Raw genomic sequence first — 7,689 nt, forward strand, 5'->3', positions numbered from 1 at the left:
TTGATGTTATTTGCTAAGGGCTCAAATTGCCTTTTCTCCCCACCCACATGTAGTCTGGGGAAGGGGATGGTAATACCTAAATATCTTAAGTCTCAGATCCTCCCTGAAGTCTCAGTGACAGCAGCACTGACAATTCTTGCAGAGCACTGAGTATGTTTAGCCCTTGAGGACCTACTCATCTGAAGTTGGTGGATTTCTGAAGAATAATTGTTTTAAATATCATATTTTAAAATTCAAATATTATACGCAAAAAAAGCAAACACTTTATCAGGCATTTGTGGTCACTTGACCTTTTCCAAACCTAGAATGTTAGCCTTATTAAATCCACAGCTCTTCTGCCTCTCTTTTTTGGGAAAGGGGGGAGGGAAAGGCCTAACCCACAGATAAGTATTTTATTTAAATTTAGAGGCAACTGGAGTATTTTGTTTTCTTTGTTAACTTTCCAAGTACCTTCTGTCCCAGGCAACAGGCAAGGTGCAGATTTAAGAAGTGGTGAAACCAAAAGTGGCTTGGCTGCTCCTGTCAAAAAGTAAAAACCAACATGTCTCACAGTTGAGATAAATACACTCCAAAACTTGCACCTTGTACACGAAGCAGGGTCCGATCGGGCCAGGTCGTCAGTCCCAGTGATAGTTATGGCTGGACAAGTATAACTTCCGAGGCAAAGTGCATTGGACCAAATAGGGCCCCCTTGCCTCCATGTCCCCATATTCTGAAGCCAAATGGTGCACTTTGGCATAGCCTTAATGCTATCTATCAGATCAGATCAGTCGCTCAGTCGTGTCCGATTCTTCACGACCCATGAATCGCAGCACACCAGGCCTCCCTGTCCATCACCAACTCCTGGAGTTCACTCAGACTCACGTCCATCGAGTCAGTGATGCCATCCAGCCATCTCATCCTCTGTCGTCCCCTTCTCCTCCTGCCCCCAATCCCTCCCAGCATCAGAGTCTTTTCCAATGAGTCAACTCTTTGCATGAGGTGGCCAAAGTACTGGAGTTTCAGCTTTAGCATCATTCCTTCCAAAGAAATCCCAGGGCTGATCTCCTTCGGAATGGACTGGTTGGATCTCCTTGCAGTCCAAGGGACTCTCTATAGAGGCACGAAAATAAATAAACCATCTCCTGATGACCAATCTCAGACTTCAGGCAATGTATGAATGGGTGGCCAGGAAAACACTAAACTGCACATTCTTTGATGGAAACTTTGTACAGCTTGTACTTCCGTTAATTTGACACATTAACAGATACGATAAGACTAAAAGAAAGGAGCCTCTGATTTTCCATAGAGTGGTATATGTCCACTCTTCCTTTTTTTTCCCATTAGCCCACTCTGCAAAACACCAACAATAAGACATTCCTCCCCAGATTTTTAATTTCTGAGAATATTGTCAACTTTGTCAATGAGAAAGCCGTGATTTCCCCTCTTCAAAAAAGAAAGAAAAACAGTAGTTCCAGACAGACTGGACAAGTCCATTACAAGAAAAGTCAGAGCAAGAAAGTTGTAGAAACAGAAAATTATTCTAATTAATTAATAATTAATTACCCTTGATTTAAAAACACACATCCAGATCAAAGGGTACATGAAAAGTTCTCTTAAGGAAATATAATTTGGCAAGTGACTGCCTGGTACAAATTTGCACTGATAAAAGTTATTCATTGGATAAAGAATGGCTAAGTGGATAAGTTCAGGGGAGAAACCAGCTCTTTAAATTTCAATAGAAGGTTACAAGGCCATTGCCCATTTGGCATAGCTTTAAATCTGCCAAACTTGCTTGGGAGGGTGGGCAGCTCATTTTTTTAAATACAAGTCTTCGTTCAAAAACAAAGCTGGACCCAACTGTCCCTTACAATTACATTTCAGTGGCTCCAGCTGGATGTTTGTGTTTTTTCTGGGTGATTAATAGCGCTCACATTTCAGTGGTCGCAGTCAGCCTCCACAGTCATTAACACCCCATTAAGATGGATGAGAAAAACTTCTCACCTTTTGTTTCAATCCATTGGGCCATGGAGGCAAGGCACTGATGCAGGAAGGGGAGATTATCTGTACAACCAAACAAGCTAATACTTCCTCTAAAAACCAGTTTTTTAAAGCCCTTATAAAGCCTTATTTTCAAAAACAGTCTTTAGACATCCTTTTAAGAACACTTAACCCAGAGTTTCCCCGTATCTTATGCATGTACTTGGCATGGTTCTTCCATAATGTTTACAAAGCTCTGTTTCTCCCCTACTGTTTGTTTGCTCTAAGCCTATAATTATGACAGGGAGACTTCTTTTTCTAAGGAAAATTAGTAGTAACATGAATATCGAGTTACCTTTGAGAAAAAAAGTATATGCGTAGAAGTTCATGCATGACAGTCTAAACACTGGCTCCATCTCTCCCCAATGGTAGTGGAAATGCCATGTTTTGGAAAATTCAACAAGATAATTGTTTCTATTTAAAGGAAAATGAGGAATCCAAAACTTGAGAGCAGGATGATACCTAAAACTATTTAAGCATCAATGTGTCCAATGACGCTTGGTAATTTTAATCTCTCGTCAAAAAGCCTTCCTTCAAGAGGCTTCTGTGTGATGACAGTGGTAAATTTTGTAGAAAAACTACTTTGTTTACAAACTTGCAAAACACTGTACTTCATCCTTTGAGCTGAAGTTCTCACAGGCAAAGCAAGGCACACTCTCCTGATAGAGCCTACCCATCCGACGCTGAATTGCCAGGGTGGTTCTTATGGGAACACGATGGGCTCAGTCAACACATCACTATTTTTATCATTTGGCTTCGCAGTTAAGAAAATGATTTTATTGAATCCAGTTATTTATTACTATCATCTTTTTTGTTATTATCTTCCATTGAAATAGGTGACTTTCAAACCACATAGCAAAATTTTTAAAATAATGACCACGTGCTTATCTTAACTAAGTCAAGTCAAAGTGCAAAATCTACAGGCATCTCACACAACCTTCAAACACACATACACACACCCCCCGATATTCTTTATTATACTTTTGTATAATGTACAGAAAGTCTTTGCCTCGCAGCAACCACTTACAGCATTCCGACAAGGTATCTACACACAATTTTTATAAAGGATGATTTCTTCCTTCTAACTCTTTGAAGATCCCAGTCATTTAAAAAATTACTAGATCCTTACTCATCTCAGCTCTAAAATTGCAACGTTAACCACTTTCTTTCTTCACCCCTATTACACGGGAAGGACGGCCCTGCTGCTCTCAGGGAGCAACCCCTCTGCTAGTATAAAATCCAACCCCTTCGTCCTACCTAGGATTCAGTGCTCTTTTACCCCACCGCCAGCTTCTTCTCCTGTGCTGGCTCTTTCTCATCAGCCTCATGCTCCAGTCTTGTTTATGCATTGTTGTTGTTGTTTTCCTTAAACTTCTTTGGTCCTATCGTCCCTTCCAATCCTTCCAACTATCACTCCATTGCTTTGCTCCAATCCACAGGAAAATTCTTTTCAGAAGAAATGCTCACACTCTTGACTCCCATTTATTTAACCAGCCATCTGTCTTCCACACCCACTACTGCACTGATATCGTTGTCCCACCACCTCCAAAAAGCTCCGCGTTGTCCATTCTGTGACCACTCTTCGACTTCATCTTCGTCAGGTTGTCAGTAGCGTTTACTATGGATGTCTGTTTCCCTGGTCCTGAAACGTACTTCCTGCTCTCTGCTCGGATGACTTGCTTCCGACCTCCATGGCCAGTCCTGCTCAGACTCCATTCTTGGTTCCTTGGCATCTAGTTGATCTTGGTATTTCAAACACACAAGAGCTTGGTCCTGTGTTTTACCATCTTCTGATGGGAGCAATAGATACTAAAATAGGAGGTGATCCAGGGAAGTCATCCAGGAGGAGTGGTCCGTTCTGCTGGTTCTCCTTCTCTTCTTTGCCTGCGGGGCCAGCCAAGGAGGTCAGGACTTGGCTTAGTGGGGCAGGAAGAAAGCCTGTACCGTGTGGTATCTAGAGAATGGAAGTGATCGATGGTGCTAAATGTAACCACAAGTGAAGTGCCATGAGGAACAAAATGCGTCCACTGGATTTTTTGACATGAAGGTTTGTAATGACCTTAGAACCCGTGCATTGGATATGGAGACAGAAGCCAGACAAGAGTGCGTTGAGCTGTGGGTAGTAAAAAAGCAGAAATAGGGAGAAAGATGCCCATTGGACAACTAGGTACTAATACACTTTAAAGTTCTTCAGAATAAGTAGTGTGATTGATGTGTGTAAGTTAGCTTTAATCAGACCCCAAGGTGAGGTCAGTGAGCACTTGGAGAATTTAGCCAGGAATCTAGATTACACAGGCATCTAGACAAGCATTTCAGACATTACCACTATCTATCCTGCTGCTGCTGCTAAGTCACTTCAGTCGTGTCCGACTCTGTGCGACCCCATAGACAGCAGCCCACCAGGCTCCCCCATCCCTGGGATTCTCCAGGCAAGAACACTGGAGTGGGTTGCCATTTCTTTCTCCAATGTATGAAAGTGAAAAAGTGAAAGTGAAGTCGCTCAGTTGTGTCCGACTCTTATCGACCCCATGGACTGCAGCCCACCAGGTTCCTCTGTCCATGGGATTTTCGAGGCAAAAGTACTGGAGTGGGGTGCCATTGCCTTCTCCGACTCTCTATCCTAGATAGTTAATTACCATAATGGATGTTAGAAATAAATTTTTGTGTGTTCAATGAGTAGTGTTCATGATATCTGGGGAACAAAAGAGATTATGTGGGTTCTGCCACCCCCACCCAAAGAAATGAAAGAATCCAGCCAACCTAATAGCCTAATATCTTTTAACTAGAGCCTGGATCTATAACTCAATTTGCTCCTTTGCCCCCACCCCCATATGTATGGAGCTCTAATGCCTAATCCAGCTAGAAGTTCTGTAGTTAATCTCAAAGTCTGCTTTAGGGTAAATCTTTGCCAAAGGACAGCAATTAAGGACTTAGTTGATTTTATGAGAACTGGTTCTATGAATTTTGTACCTACTTTCTAATAAATACTATAAGGAGCAGATTTCAAACTAAGACTTGCATTCATTGTAACTCACTACCTGGAAGGGAGGTTATAAAGAGGAGCCAAGAAGCCTTATTTGTCTCTAAGGATCAGAGCCTACATGGTTTGGTTTAGCCACTGAGTTGTACTCGACTCTTTGCAACCCCATGGATTGTAACCCTCCAGGCTCCTCTGTCCCTGGGATTTCCCAGGCAAGAATACTGGAGTGCGTTGCAATTCTCCTTCTCCAGGGGATCTTCCCAACCGAGGGATCAAACCTGGGTCTCCTGCATTATAGGCAGATTTTTTTTTTTTAACCACTGAGCCAGCAGGGAAGCCTGCAAGGCATACAGGTGTCTACCAAATAACCTGACCATTGTTGAAATGCCGATTTGACTTGAGGTCACTGGGGAAGAACAACTTTTTAGAGAAGTGTAACTATGAAAGGAAGGAGAAAAGCAAGGAGAGTGAACTACAATCAAGAAAAAATAATTTGTTTAATGTTTGTTTACTTATGTTTTGAGATACCAACATGTAAATGCTGATGAAAGGATCCAGACAAGGTGAAAGATTTAAGATAAGGAATAAAAAGAGAACAGTAGCCAGGAAGCAGAGGAAAAAAGAGACCTAAAGCAAAGACAAGGGAAGCTTTAGAAATAACAGGCTCCCTTATCCTGGTGGTTCAGTAGTGAAGAGTCTGCCTGCCAATGCAGGAGACCTGAGAGATCCGGGTTGGATCCCTGGGTCTGAATGATCCCCTGGAGAAGGGAATGGCAACCCACTCCAGTATTCTTGCCTGAAGAATTCCAAGGGCAGAGGAGCCTGGTGGGTTACAGTCCGTGGGGTCGCAAAAGAGTCAGACATGGCTTACCAACTAAAAAAATATTCTACACAGAGGGAAGGAAATGAGGGGTGGGCAGTATTAAATGGCTTTGCACGTTTTGTAGCAAAGATTTAAAAGAGACCTTACATAGTTCCCCTAGAGATGAAATGCAAGGTGAAGTCATTCGTTGCAGATGAGTGGGGTGGTAGATAATTCACAGATTTTTAAATTGTCCAAAGGTAGAATTGATCAATGGAATCTCAGTTTAATGTTTATAGAGTTTCTGATGTTGGTTATTCTGAAGATAACAGTCCTGTGCTTGTATAAGAAAATAAAGAGGGGACATCTGTGAATTCACAGTGAAAACTTGTTTTAGTTTTTCGTAGTTTCCTTGTTCCAGTGCTCAAAATGGAGACTGTCATTTAATCAGTTTATTTGGGAATTAGATCACTGCCTTGTAAAAGAGAGTGATGTCCATTGCATCATAAATGCATTAACAAAGGGCAGAGTCACTCCCGCCACACCCTAACTTCCAGGGGGTGGGTTGGGAAAAAGAAGGTGAATATGAAGAGTAAAAATTAATTTATTTTTGTTTTTATTTTCCGATCTTACTTCTCAAGAAATTTGGGAACAGGGGCTTCCTTGCATTTTACCTGGTTTTGAATTTGTTTCAGTCTAGCTTTGGGGTTGTGGTTCGTTTTGCAGCTGTCAGTCTAGCTTCTATTATATTCCATTTCAAAACCAACATTTTAAATCATTATCTTTTAGATGGCAGTCATATGGGAAAGTACCTGCTATAAATTGCTGGAGAGCAAAACTTTTCGTTTCTATGCCCACTGCTATTTTTTTCACAGTAAATGGAAAGAGTGCCTCGCTTCAGTTTTCTTAATTTTTTATTATCCTATATGAAGCACCAGAAAGACAGTGTTTGACAGGGAGGTTACATGCAAAACGCAAAGGTTAGGGAGTACGTGAATTATCGGTACATATGGTCTGGGGTTTGGGTATTATGGAGACTTAGCAATCTGGAGTATTTCATCTTGATTATCAAGCCCTCTGGAATGCTTCGGGTGTCTCTCCACAGGGTGGAAGAGAAGGGAGAAAGCTGGCAGAAGCCCTCCCTTCCCACCCAGTTTAACTGATTGAGACAGGGCAATTTTGTTGGAAAAGTCTGCTGGCAATCTGTAGGTCTCAGCTTGCTCCTCTCTGCCTTGCTGAGAGAGAGAGCTGTTGGAAGAGAATCAAGGCATGAAACTTTCGCCGCCCTAGTTTAAAGCTTATGAAAGCAAATGATCTCCCGGGCACTAATCCTTTCACCTTGGTAAACATGCAACAAATCTCCACGAAAGGAGAGACATCGTGTTTCTCCTCCTGCAGCAACTCAGATACCTGGAGGCTCCAGACTGACTAATAGGTGTCTCCTGAGTCTCCATGGGAGGAAGAAACATCCTAAGAAAACAAAAAAGACAGAAGTTTGAGGGTAAAAAAAAAAAATCACGAATTCCCATAAAGCCCAAAGTTACTCTGACAAGAAGCCCTGCGTTATTTCTCTGTCCTTACCGCACAGATAAAGATAGTTTGACAGAAATCAACACGCGTTGCTAATAGTCATTTTGCTTTATTTTTAAACTCACAACAGGATGTCAGGTTTTGTGTGGTTTTACTTTTTAATCAACCCCATCCTTCCCTACTTACTGGCAAGACTCCCTCAGTAACTTGCTGTGTCAGGGAGGGGCTGGGAGAGGCAATATATTAAGCTCGAACTGAAGGATTTTTCCCCCTGTAGACCTGTTTACCACTTTTAATTATTGATTGAAAACTGTTTACAATGAATAGAGATACATGCTGAAGGGAGGGGATGAAACAC

At 41.9% G+C, this 7,689-nt stretch overlaps 1 long non-coding RNA gene across 1 annotated transcript; it reads right to left on the reverse strand.

Annotated features, from left to right (window-relative positions):
• Positions 1–6,697: 6,697 nt before the first annotated feature.
• On the reverse strand, positions 6,698–7,271 carry LOC147370079 (uncharacterized). The gene is made up of 2 exons (XR_015168386.1): positions 7,140–7,271; positions 6,698–7,049 (listed from the first exon to the last, which is right to left on the reverse strand). It is a non-coding gene; the product is annotated as an uncharacterized LOC147370079 (long non-coding RNA).
• Between the last annotated feature and the right edge of the window lie 418 nt (positions 7,272–7,689).

This window comes from Bos grunniens, chromosome 7 (assembly GCF_055505025.1).
Source record: "Bos grunniens cultivar Pamir isolate PY7600 chromosome 7, Bosgru_T2T1.0, whole genome shotgun sequence".
NCBI lineage: Eukaryota > Metazoa > Chordata > Mammalia > Artiodactyla > Bovidae > Bos > Bos grunniens.